General features: G+C 40.7%; 1 protein-coding gene across 1 annotated transcript in view; it reads left to right on the forward strand.

The window, feature by feature from the left end:
• The window catches only part of LOC136025224 (synaptic vesicular amine transporter-like), an 89687-nt gene that overhangs the window by 13423 nt on the left and 63204 nt on the right, over nucleotides 1-13060 (forward strand). The gene's annotated exons all lie outside the window — the stretch shown is intronic.

The raw sequence follows: 13060 nt of genomic DNA on the forward strand, positions 1-13060 counted from the left end.
AGAAAGAGAGAGCGGGAGGGGGTAAAAACCATCAAGTAAAATAAATGGGCGTTGTATAGATATGCTGGAGAATAATAGCCCCATTTTCAATAATCCTTTGCTGTAGCAAATGCTTTGTAAAACACTGAAATTTGCCAAAAGAGACCCAAACCCCAATGTATGTAAATTCTAAGACAGCCAATTGACTTTTCTGAGTTTTAAAGGCTTAAATGGAGGTTTACTGATAATCATCTTAAAAGTCGAGAAGATCAGTATAACTGTTGTGTCTTCTATTTTTCCTTTTTTTTCCCCTGAATAGTTATTTAAATGGAAATTTATACTTCTCTTACCTTTCTGAGCCACAAAAGGGACCATGTTAAAAATAAGCCCCATTTTCTGCAACAAAGCAACCATTTATGCCAAACAGGGCCACCTTACCAGAGAGTGAAAATTTTTGAATAGTCAAACGACTGAAAACTACTGAAAACCTGTATATAAAACCCATGGGCACCAAATACTCCCCACCGCAAAAATACAAGCAACTTCTTTGTTTTTCCCACAATATGTCATCCTATACGCGCTCCAAACAATAATCCTCAATCTACATTTCAATTTTCTAAAGCATCTATCTTCCTTCCCCTCCAAAGGGTGCAGAACTTTCATAAACTTTAGATAAGCTTCATATTTTTCATTCTCAGGTGTTATATTTACATTTGCTTTTAGTGTTGACAGATGTAGACAAGCAAATCTTGAGGGGAGGGGGGTTATAAAATGGCACAGGTCTATAAAAAACGACCAAGACTCGTTTGATTTACTTTTCAAAGCTCTTTCTATGTAATAGTAATTTTCGTACATATACTGACAAATGCCATGAAGGCATATTATTGCATTTTCGTTGCTTAGTTGTATAAGGTCGCTTGCAATTTAAGTAAAAAAAAAAATTATCCTTCATTTATCCGAAGGTCATCTTTTGGGATTTTCACTGACTAATTTGACTGCTAAATGATAATCTCGGCAAAAAATACGAAAATTCTCCTCATAATATTAATTTTTGAAATGTTCAGCATCTTTGCAACAAGGTAAGAACATACATTCAATTTTTTTTGTGGAAAATTTTTAAAATTTTTAAACATACATTAAATTTTTTTGTGGAAAATTTTCAAAATTAATTTATAATTAATTTCTTAAAGTATTTTCATTTGAGAAGAAAAGAATATTTTAAATCGTTTCGGTTTTTCTCTATAAGAATCCATAGTTTTGAGTCTCCTCATACCTCCTCGGGTTTTCTGAAAAATCAAACTTAGTATCATTCCTAATACATCGTATCTATGCTCTTTGCCAACCTTGATGAACTTATACTCCTTTGATTTAGTTCAATTATAAGAGCAGAAGTAGTAATAGCAGCAATCCCGAGAGTTTAAACTTAATAACCTAGGTCGTTCTTGAGGTATTGCTGAGACATCTTATTGGTGACCAGCACAAACACACTGCCTTTTAATTAGTTTTAGATTAATATATACTTTCCGTGAAAGTTTTTATTTTATATCCTATTCGAAGGTATACCCTATTCCCTAGCAGAAATAATAGTAGAAGAAATGGCAGTAATATTAGTTGTAAGCAGTGATGTATTCACATTGTACCTTTTTTTCCAGTACAACTTCTCCTCTATCGTGCTCTGATAGTTTCAACTTAATACTTTAAGCTGTTTCTGAGACGTTTCTGATACGTTTTGTTGATAACCTGCATGCCCATATAATGTGTTGACTTAGTCCAACATCCCCTCAATTATCCCTGAATTCCACGTTCATACCAGTAGCCTTAGTAATATTACTACTAAAAATAGTAGTGGTAACACTACTACTCAAAATACTGAGGTATGCATATTCTCGGAATGAAGCCAAAAAGGTACCCGGAAACAAAATACTGACAGTATTTACCAAATATTTAATTAATTGAAAAATTGATTACACAATTAACTTTTTACGATATAGTGACGCTTAACACCTGTTGGCTAGCGCCCGGAAACAATGCTTTGATTGGCTAGAATGTATTTCTAAGAACATAATAGCATCACTGGCTTGTTGGCTCAGTTGAGAAACAGGTCGTTTATTTACCATAGGAAATCTTGGGTCTCATGGGTCTCATGTTCGATTCCTACATCGGACAAAAATTTCAGAAATTCACAGGAAAACTGCCTAGAAGCTAAAAAATGTCATTAGAAAAGACAACATGTCCCATCTATAACTTTAGCTAATATTTACGCTCTCTATAAAGTTGGCTATATAGATGGCAAACACAGGGGGAATCTCCGTTCAGTGTGGTCTTAAAAAGTGCCGGTACTGGGATTCGAAGGGGGTACTGGCCGCTTGTATTTTTTGATAATATATGAGGGATACTGGCCACTTGTATTCGTTGTAGGAATTCCAGGGGATATTGGCCGCTTGTGTCCCTGTTAATAGCATACTACTAATCTGACTAGATTACATACAGCTGGTTTCCCAGAGTCAAAGATTATCCTTGCAGAAAGCAGTTGTTAAGATAGATCAATGCCGACATCATAACGGATTGGTAAATGTTTAAGTACAGGGCAGCTCAATTGCAGGGTATTTATATACCAGCTAGCTTTCAAAGCCTTAACATATTTCCTACTAAAAGCAGCTTTTGAGATAAATTGGCCCAATGTTTCAAGGCTCAGCAACTTTTAAATGAAATTAAAACAGCTACCTTTATTAGGAAACACTCATTTCGCATATGAAGATTACGTGTTGGTTAATATATAAGTGTAAGCATAATCTTGCATCTTTTTAAATTCGTAATCTTGCAAGAATTTATGATCTCCTAGACCCAAAACTACTAATTGGGGCCCAAAACGTCCTCTCCAACGATTTCTTTTTAATCTAAGAACCTCAAAAAAAAGTCAAAGTTGCTTTGAGTTTCCCTTATCATTAAGCTTTTCTTTAATTTTAAATTTAGAAAAGGCTTTCAAATAAATGTGAACGCTATCTCATTCACTACTTTGATTAAAGTGCCTCTACCATTTTAACGGATTCAACTTCGTAATTGAACTCTAATGGATTTTTCTTTCAATTTGTTGTTTCGCAGGACTTTGTCCTTTTAAAAACTTTTTCTCTCTTTATAAAGAAAATGACAAATGGAACATTTCTTGAAAACAAGTCTATTTTGAAACCTATTTTCTGCAAGTCTTATTTTTCGTCTAAAGGATAATAACAAGTAAAAGTTATTCATAGGTTACTTTCAATCGCTATTGATTTTAGTTCGTTTTTGGGTTTTGGCAAAACTTGATTGCTTCTTATTTATTTGATTTTTGTAATTTGTTTCAAATTTTGGAAATATTAGCTGAGTAGAAAAATGATGCTGCTGTGTTAAACCATATTTTTAAATGCAAAATATTTTAATATCTGATAGTAAAAAAACAAAAAACAGCTTTAGGCTAGTATTATGTTTCACAAAATAAAGATAGCCCTTTATCCCTCAGAATGTTTATAAGAAATAATATTGTCACCAGACTTTCAAAAATATTGGCCTTTTCAATTAAGTAATACCAGACCAGATTCACGAAAATAAGCAACTTGAAAGACCATTGAGCAAACGATATTTAAGGGCCAGTCACTGAAGCCAGCCTGATCTTTTTGTGCAGACCTGTGTGAAAAAGTATGCTTTTCGTTTCTACTATTTTTACCTTTCTTTTTGGCTTCAAAAGGCAGGATTGTTGATATTTTCTTAACTCTCTTACAAACATAAAGAGATAAGATTTTCTCCGCTCAATTTTGCAAACTATAATAGACTACCAACAAACTTACTAAAAAGTGATTTATTACACCCTTTCAACTCCAAGAATTTCGGGTACCAAAACAAAGCAATCAAAAAGCGATTTTTCTAATTTACAATAAAATATGAATTTTTTCCCTTTAATGAAAGTCATTCGATAGCTTAAGAACTGAGCGTCAAGGAGGAAACATGCGCTAGGAAACGTTTTTTTTTTCATGCGTACCCGATTACGTACCTTTCAACATGATTAGAACGTCTTAGATGACATTATTTATTCAAGATTGTTTGTATGAATTAAAATGTTCACCCTCGTGAAAAATCAGAACAAATAAGTTTAGTTTTATAGACGATTATACTGTACTTTGTTTTTACTGTAATTTTAACTTAGAATCTTCATTTTTTGTGATTTTGAAGCTAATCAAAAAAAGTAATTTCCATATCAAAATCAGACCTTTCGTGGTTGCAGCTACAGCTTTATTAAAAGAGTTCACTTCAGCGTTGTCTTGGTAATGAGCTAAATACTTCTAATGTATTATTTTTATTTATCTTTTTCCCAATCATTCCGTATGGAAGGAGTGGTCGTAGAAACTTAAGAGGGAGCTCCTTCGATGGGAAATTATAAGTTTTTGTGCCATTTTTAAGAGTGAAATGACTATGATTGAAGAACAACCAGTTCCCTCTAGTGCTAATTTTCTACTCAAACCCCCCTGCAACGCCCAAGGCACCAAATTAAATTTTGAAATAACCATTCTGTTCAAAATACTGAAAAGACTTAAAAGATAAAGCTACGCAAATGACATAAACCCCATAACCCCGGGGTAGAGCCCCTAGTTATGAAATTTCCTCTTGTTTACTAATGGGTTGTACGATGGAAAAAGGAAGATCTTCAATCTTCGGTGTCTGATCGGTTCCGAACTTACAGGGATGGTGCTAGGGACCATAAGAATAATATTTTTCGTTAAAGAGGAGAAAGGTTGCTAGAGGGTCCAAAAATTGACAATAAAACATTTCTCTCTGATTAGTTTGAAACTTACACCTGTCTATGTCCATTGACGAAGTCTTTTTATGCCCATAGTCAAAAAATGAATTGGTTTTAAAAAAATATTTTGGGGCACAATCCCCACAACTGAAGCCCAAACCAACAGCCAACACTTTCTCCCTGATTGACCCGAAACTTGTATACTTAAGTCTTTGGTCTAAGGTGACCCAAATGAAAAAATAGGAACAGAAAAAAAAATACCGCCTCACCCAAAATGGGGCCCGACAAAGGACAAAGAAGGGGTAATCTTTTTGAACGACTTCAAACTCAAAACCCCTAACCCTTGGGCAAACAAGACTCTTAGGTAAGAAAGAACAATTAGTTGAGCATATTAGCCCCCTGAAAATGGAGTCTAGAAAAGAGCTAATTTTTCTGTGTGGCTGCAAAATTATATCCTTAGGCCATTTCATCAAGAAAATCCCATTCGTGAAAAAAAGGAAAAATATATTGGTTGGTTAGGAAATGGAGCCCTAAATATCAATTAACTTTTGTTTCTGAGTGAAACTATGTGATTGAAGTCTCTGGTCAAGTGAGCCTTAATTTGCAAGAGTAACTCTAGTTTTTGGACACGGACCCTCTCAGAATTGTGACAAAAAAGGGCTTAAATTTGCTCAGTTTGGTGTAGACTCTTTTAGGATTTTAAGGATCGTTATCTGGACTAAGGAGACCACGCATCTTTGTTCGGAGGTAAAAGGGTGCTCAGGGTCAGAAAACGTGCCAAAACAGTCGTGTTTTTCCTGATCAGTTGGAAAACTGCCGCCGCAACCTAAGCTGAATATTGTTTATTAAGAAACTCAATTGTGGGAACCCACAAAAATGGGCTCTAAAAACGCCGCAAAACTTGTTTTTTTCTAATCAGCTAAAAAATTATTTCATCAAGTCCTTTGGCCAAGAGTCTATCCATCCACAAAAAAAGTAGATCCGAAAATATTGGCTATCCCCAAAAAAGAGCTAAGAGTTTTTTTTTCCCAAAAGCTTCAAATTACACACATGATACCTTGGGGCACGGGGATCCTATTGCTATAAACAGAAACGGGCATCCTGAAGATGGAGCCAACAGCCAACAAACTCTTCGCTTCTGAGCAGATTGAAGATTAAAAACGGGAGTCACTGGACCAAGTATGATTTTACAATATTGTAAAATCAATTCTGATTTTACAATATTGTTCATATAAAGTTTAACTTGCTCATTCATTTTATTTTCTGTTCGGCTTAAATTTTGCTTGTTTATTTATTATAATTTTTATTCGTATTCCGTTACATTTCTTCATTCCTTCACATTTTTGTTACCCTTCTCTAAAAAGTTTTTATTGGAGGGGGAGGTTCAGAGGGCCAATGGCCCACTTCCATTCTCTAATAACAAATAGCTCAGGTCCTTGCTTTACTCTGGTTCAGACAAGATACAACATGCCCATCTTTATGTTATGAAGTTAGCATTGAAAGGGGGGGGGGGGCTGGCGGAAACATGAAATTGTTTTTGCCATCTGGTCACAGAGATTGAAAATCGTTCGATTTTTTTTTTTTTTTTTTTTTTTTTTTATCTGACTATGTTTCCACTAAAAATGTTGGTAGTGGGGGAGGACTTAGTAACACCTGAACTTTGTCAGTTTTCACACCGAGCCATGACTTTGCACTTTGTCAAACAGTTCGTGGTTCGATGATAGAATTCTCAGAGTTTAATTTTTTCACCTTAAAATTAGAGCCATTTCATAAGTCCACTCCAGCTGAATGAAAAATGACCAAAACAGACTGAATGAAAAATGACTCCAGCTGATAAAATTAGTAAAAGCAAAATGAAGGATTTGTCCCTCCTCTAGATCCTTTGCCTCCCTTGCATTTTAGAAATAATTTTTTGGGGGCGCTATCAATGAGAATCGCTCTTTCTTTGGTATTTTGAATGAAAAAAAAACTGAAAAAGACAAATTTGTCCCCTCCTGTAGACTTTAAAAAATTCCTGATCCCCTCCCATACCTTTTACTGAACTGACACCACTGATTATCAATACAAATCTAAAGTTCAAAGACAGTTCTTAGTGCGTAAATTAAACACAAAAGGCGTATGATCTAGAAGAACTCTAAGTACTTTTCGTATATAGAGAATAAAATTCTTTTTGGACGCAGGAATAATTACGCCGGCTTCAAAATGCGCTTATTTATGAACTAAGTTTCAAAACTTAAGATTGATTGTTTAGATATATGCAATTCGTTTCGCATCATTTCTGAGTCTTTCTTTTTACCTATGCAATTTTTCCTTTTTCTAGGACAGTGTCCTTTTATTTTAAATTCTTCTTTTATGGCAAAGCCCTCAGGGAAGCCCTTAGTTCCACATAAATATCAAGTTTAGACTCCTCTAACGAGATCCTGTCCGAAACTTTACAATCTGATGAAATCCAATCCCATTCTCAATGTTAAGGTTCATAAAAGTTAGGGAAAGGGATTTTGCAGGCTAGTTCTTGCTCGTAGTATATATATATATATATATATATATATATATATATATATATATATATATATATATATATATATATATATATATAGTGTGTGTGTGTGTGTGTGTGTGTGTGTGTGTGTGTGTGTGTGTGTGTGTGTGTGTGTGTGTGTGTGTGTGTGTGTGTGTGTGTGTGTGTGTGTGTGTGTGTGTGTGTGTGTGTGTGTGTGTGTGTGTGTGTGTGTGTGTGTGTGTGTGTGTGTGTGTGTGTGTGTGTGTGTGTGTGTGTGTGTGTGTGTGTGTGTGTGTGTGTGTGTGTGTGTGTGTGTGTGTGTGTGTGTGTGTGTGTGTGTGTGTGTGTGTGTGTGTGTGTGTGTGTGTGTGTGTGTGTGTGTGTGTGTGTGTGTGTGTGTGTGTGTGTGTGTGTGTGTGTGTGTGTGTGTGTGTGTGTGTGTGTGTGTGTGTGTGTGTGTGTGTGTGTGTGTGTGTGTGTGTGTGTGTGTGTGTGTGTGTGTGTGTGTGTGTGTGTGTGTGTGTGTGTGTGTGTGTGTGTGTGTGTGTGTGTGTGTGTGTGTGTGTGTGTGTGTGTGTGTGTGTGTGTGTGTGTGTGTGTGTGTGTGTGTGTGTGTGTGTGTGTGTGTGTGTGTGTGTGTGTGTGTGTGTGTGTGTGTGTGTGTGTGTGTGTGTGTGTGTGTGTGTGTGTGTGTGTGTGTGTGTGTGTGTGTGTGTGTGTGTGTGTGTGTGTGTGTGTGTGTGTGTGTGTGTGTGTGTGTGTGTGTGTGTGTGTGTGTGTGTGTGTGTGTGTGTGTGTGTGTGTGTGTGTGTGTGTGTGTGTGTGTGTGTGTGTGTGTGTGTGTGTGTGTGTGTGTGTGTGTGTGTGTGTGTGTGTGTGTGTGTGTGTGTGTGTGTGTGTGTGTGTGTGTGTGTGTGTGTGTGTGTGTGTGTGTGTGTGTGTGTGTGTGTGTGTGTGTGTGTGTGTGTGTGTGTGTGTGTGTGTGTGTGTGTGTGTGTGTGTGTGTGTGTGTGTGTGTGTGTGTGTGTGTGTGTGTGTGTGTGTGTGTGTGTGTGTGTGTGTGTGTGTGTGTGTGTGTGTGTGTGTGTGTGTGTGTGTGTGTGTGTGTGTGTGTGTGTGTGTGTGTGTGTGTGTGTGTGTGTGTGTGTGTGTGTGTGTGTGTGTGTGTGTGTGTGTGTGTGTGTGTGTGTGTGTGTGTGTGTGTGTGTGTGTGTGTGTGTGTGTGTGTGTGTGTGTGTGTGTGTGTGTGTGTGTGTGTGTGTGTGTGTGTGTGTGTGTGTGTGTGTGTGTGTGTGTGTGTGTGTGTGTGTGTGTGTGTGTGTGTGTGTGTGTGTGTGTGTGTGTGTGTGTGTGTGTGTGTGTGTGTGTGTGTGTGTGTGTGTGTGTGTGTGTGTGTGTGTGTGTGTGTGTGTGTGTGTGTGTGTGTGTGTGTGTGTGTGTGTGTGTGTGTGTGTGTGTGTGTGTGTGTGTGTGTGTGTGTGTGTGTGTGTGTGTGTGTGTGTGTGTGTGTGTGTGTGTGTGTGTGTGTGTGTGTGTGTTGTGTGTGTGTGTGTGTGTGTGTGTGTGTGTGTGTGTGTGTGTGTGTGTGTGTGTGTGTGTGTGTGTGTGTGTGTGTGTGTGTGTGTGTGTGTGTGTGTGTGTGTGTGTGTGTGTGTGTGTGTGTGTGTGTGTGTGTGTGTGTGTGTGTGTGTGTGTGTGTGTGTGTGTGTGTGTGTGTGTGTGTGTGTGTGTGTGTGTGTGTGTGTGTGTGTGTGTGTGTGTGTGTGTGTGTGTGTGTGTGTGTGTGTGTGTGTGTGTGTGTGTGTGTGTGTGTGTGTGTGTGTGTGTGTGTGTGTGTGTGTGTGTGTGTGTGTGTGTGTGTGTGTGTGTGTGTGTGTGTGTGTGTGTGTGTGTGTGTGTGTGTGTGTGTGTGTGTGTGTGTGTGTGTGTGTGTGTGTGTGTGTGTGTGTGTGTGTGTGTGTGTGTGTGTGTGTGTGTGTGTGTGTGTGTGTGTGTGTGTGTGTGTGTGTGTGTGTGTGTGTGTGTGTGTGTGTGTGTGTGTGTGTGTGTGTGTGTGTGTGTGTGTGTGTGTGTGTGTGTGTGTGTGTGTGTGTGTGTGTGTGTGTGTGTGTGTGTGTGTGTGTGTGTGTGTGTGTGTGTGTGTGTGTGTGTGTGTGTGTGTGTGTGTGTGTGTGTGTGTGTGTGTGTGTGTGTGTGTGTGTGTGTGTGTGTGTGTGTGTGTGTGTGTGTGTGTGTGTGTGTGTGTGTGTGTGTGTGTGTGTGTGTGTGTGTGTGTGTGTGTGTGTGTGTGTGTGTGTGTGTGTGTGTGTGTGTGTGTGTGTGTGTGTGTGTGTGTGTGTGTGTGTGTGTGTGTGTGTGTGTGTGTGTGTGTGTGTGTGTGTGTGTGTGTGTGTGTGTGTGTGTGTGTGTGTGTGTGTGTGTGTGTGTGTGTGTGTGTGTGTGTGTGTGTGTGTGTGTGTGTGTGTGTGTGTGTGTGTGTGTGTGTGTGTGTGTGTGTGTGTGTGTGTGTGTGTGTGTGTGTGTGTGTGTGTGTGTGTGTGTGTGTGTGTGTGTGTGTGTGTGTGTGTGTGTGTGTGTGTGTGTGTGTGTGTGTGTGTGTGTGTGTGTGTGTGTGTGTGTGTGTGTGTGTGTGTGTGTGTGTGTGTGTGTGTGTGTGTGTGTGTGTGTGTGTGTGTGTGTGTGTGTGTGTGTGTGTGTGTGTGTGTGTGTGTGTGTGTGTGTGTGTGTGTGTGTGTGTGTGTGTGTGTGTGTGTGTGTGTGTGTGTGTGTGTGTGTGTGTGTGTGTGTGTGTGTGTGTGTGTGTGTGTGTGTGTGTGTGTGTGTGTGTGTGTGTGTGTGTGTGTGTGTGTGTGTGTGTGTGTGTGTGTGTGTGTGTGTGTGTGTGTGTGTGTGTGTGTGTGTGTGTGTGTGTGTGTGTGTGTGTGTGTGTGTGTGTGTGTGTGTGTGTGTGTGTGTGTGTGTGTGTGTGTGTGTGTGTGTGTGTGTGTGTGTGTGTGTGTGTGTGTGTGTGTGTGTGTGTGTGTGTGTGTGTGTGTGTGTGTGTGTGTGTGTGTGTGTGTGTGTGTGTGTGTGTGTGTGTGTGTGTGTGTGTGTGTGTGTGTGTGTGTGTGTGTGTGTGTGTGTGTGTGTGTGTGTGTGTGTGTGTGTGTGTGTGTGTGTGTGTGTGTGTGTGTGTGTGTGTGTGTGTGTGTGTGTGTGTGTGTGTGTGTGTGTGTGTGTGTGTGTGTGTGTGTGTGTGTGTGTGTGTGTGTGTGTGTGTGTGTGTGTGTGTGTGTGTGTGTGTGTGTGTGTGTGTGTGTGTGTGTGTGTGTGTGTGTGTGTGTGTGTGTGTGTGTGTGTGTGTGTGTGTGTGTGTGTGTGTGTGTGTGTGTGTGTGTGTGTGTGTGTGTGTGTGTGTGTGTGTGTGTGTGTGTGTGTGTGTGTGTGTGTGTGTGTGTGTGTGTGTGTGTGTGTGTGTGTGTGTGTGTGTGTGTGTGTGTGTGTGTGTGTGTGTGTGTGTGTGTGTGTGTGTGTGTGTGTGTGTGTGTGTGTGTGTGTGTGTGTGTGTGTGTGTGTGTGTGTGTGTGTGTGTGTGTGTGTGTGTGTGTGTGTGTGTGTGTGTGTGTGTGTGTGTGTGTGTGTGTGTGTGTGTGTGTGTGTGTGTGTGTGTGTGTGTGTGTGTGTGTGTGTGTGTGTGTGTGTGTGTGTGTGTGTGTGTGTGTGTGTGTGTGTGTGTGTGTGTGTGTGTGTGTGTGTGTGTGTGTGTGTGTGTGTGTGTGTGTGTGTGTGTGTGTGTGTGTGTGTGTGTGTGTGTGTGTGTGTGTGTGTGTGTGTGTGTGTGTGTGTGTGTGTGTGTGTGTGTGTGTGTGTGTGTGTGTGTGTGTGTGTGTGTGTGTGTGTGTGTGTGTGTGTGTGTGTGTGTGTGTGTGTGTGTGTGTGTGTGTGTGTGTGTGTGTGTGTGTGTGTGTGTGTGTGTGTGTGTGTGTGTGTGTGTGTGTGTGTGTGTGTGTGTGTGTGTGTGTGTGTGTGTGTGTGTGTGTGTGTGTGTGTGTGTGTGTGTGTGTGTGTGTGTGTGTGTGTGTGTGTGTGTGTGTGTGTGTGTGTGTGTGTGTGTGTGTGTGTGTGTGTGTGTGTGTGTGTGTGTGTGTGTGTGTGTGTGTGTGTGTGTGTGTGTGTGTGTGTGTGTGTGTGTGTGTGTGTGTGTGTGTGTGTGTGTGTGTGTGTGTGTGTGTGTGTGTGTGTGTGTGTGTGTGTGTGTGTGTGTGTGTGTGTGTGTGTGTGTGTGTGTGTGTGTGTGTGTGTGTGTGTGTGTGTGTGTGTGTGTGTGTGTGTGTGTGTGTGTGTGTGTGTGTGTGTGTGTGTGTGTGTGTGTGTGTGTGTGTGTGTGTGTGTGTGTGTGTGTGTGTGTGTGTGTGTGTGTGTGTGTGTGTGTGTGTGTGTGTGTGTGTGTGTGTGTGTGTGTGTGTGTGTGTGTGTGTGTGTGTGTGTGTGTGTGTGTGTGTGTGTGTGTGTGTGTGTGTGTGTGTGTGTGTGTGTGTGTGTGTGTGTGTGTGTGTGTGTGTGTGTGTGTGTGTGTGTGTGTGTGTGTGTGTGTGTGTGTGTGTGTGTGTGTGTGTGTGTGTGTGTGTGTGTGTGTGTGTGTGTGTGTGTGTGTGTGTGTGTGTGTGTGTGTGTGTGTGTGTGTGTGTGTGTGTGTGTGTGTGTGTGTGTGTGTGTGTGTGTGTGTGTGTGTGTGTGTGTGTGTGTGTGTGTGTGTGTGTGTGTGTGTGTGTGTGTGTGTGTGTGTGTGTGTGTGTGTGTGTGTGTGTGTGTGTGTGTGTGTGTGTGTGTGTGTGTGTGTGTGTGTGTGTGTGTGTGTGTGTGTGTGTGTGTGTGTGTGTGTGTGTGTGTGTGTGTGTGTGTGTGTGTGTGTGTGTGTGTGTGTGTGTGTGTGTGTGTGTGTGTGTGTGTGTGTGTGTGTGTGTGTGTGTGTGTGTGTGTGTGTGTGTGTGTGTGTGTGTGTGTGTGTGTGTGTGTGTGTGTGTGTGTGTGTGTGTGTGTGTGTGTGTGTGTGTGTGTGTGTGTGTGTGTGTGTGTGTGTGTGTGTGTGTGTGTGTGTGTGTGTGTGTGTGTGTGTGTGTGTGTGTGTGTGTGTGTGTGTGTGTGTGTGTGTGTGTGTGTGTGTGTGTGTGTGTGTGTGTGTGTGTGTGTGTGTGTGTGTGTGTGTGTGTGTGTGTGTGTGTGTGGTGTGTGTGTGTGTGTGTGTGTGTGTGTGTGTGTGTGTGTGTGTGTGTGTGTGTGTGTGTGTGTGTGTGTGTGTGTGTGTGTGTGTGTGTGTGTGTGTGTGTGTGTGTGTAACAGGAGTGAGCCTAAATGTAAGGTGGGCAAATGCCCCTGTATCCCCACTCCTTATGCCGAAGTTATACTTGCAGTTTACTTAAAACCTAATAGAATCAGCAATGGCACTAAATCTTTTGGTACCTAGTGTGCAATATCAATTTGTGGTGTCACAATGTTTATTATTACAAGCTAAGGAATCACATTGATGCCATTCATTTCATTATATCTTATTATCATAAATTAAATTTAAGGACAAGCTTTTGCCATGCAGATAAGGGGTTGTTCTGTATGGTTTTTCTGTGTTGTACAGATATGACAGAGCATTCAGGCAGCCTTGCATTCTTAGGTTATGTCTACACTAATCTGCAGGGCAGGCACAGGTCGCATATTGCTAACACCGTCACTAATTAGAATATAATAAAAATTGTCAATTGACAATTGCAAGGGCCTAGTTTATTTTTTGTATTACTATCATTTTTATCTACTACCGGAAATGTTGCTCAAAATACTGACAG

Source organism: Artemia franciscana, chromosome 3 (genome assembly GCF_032884065.1).
Source record: "Artemia franciscana chromosome 3, ASM3288406v1, whole genome shotgun sequence".
Taxonomy (NCBI): domain Eukaryota; kingdom Metazoa; phylum Arthropoda; class Branchiopoda; order Anostraca; family Artemiidae; genus Artemia; species Artemia franciscana.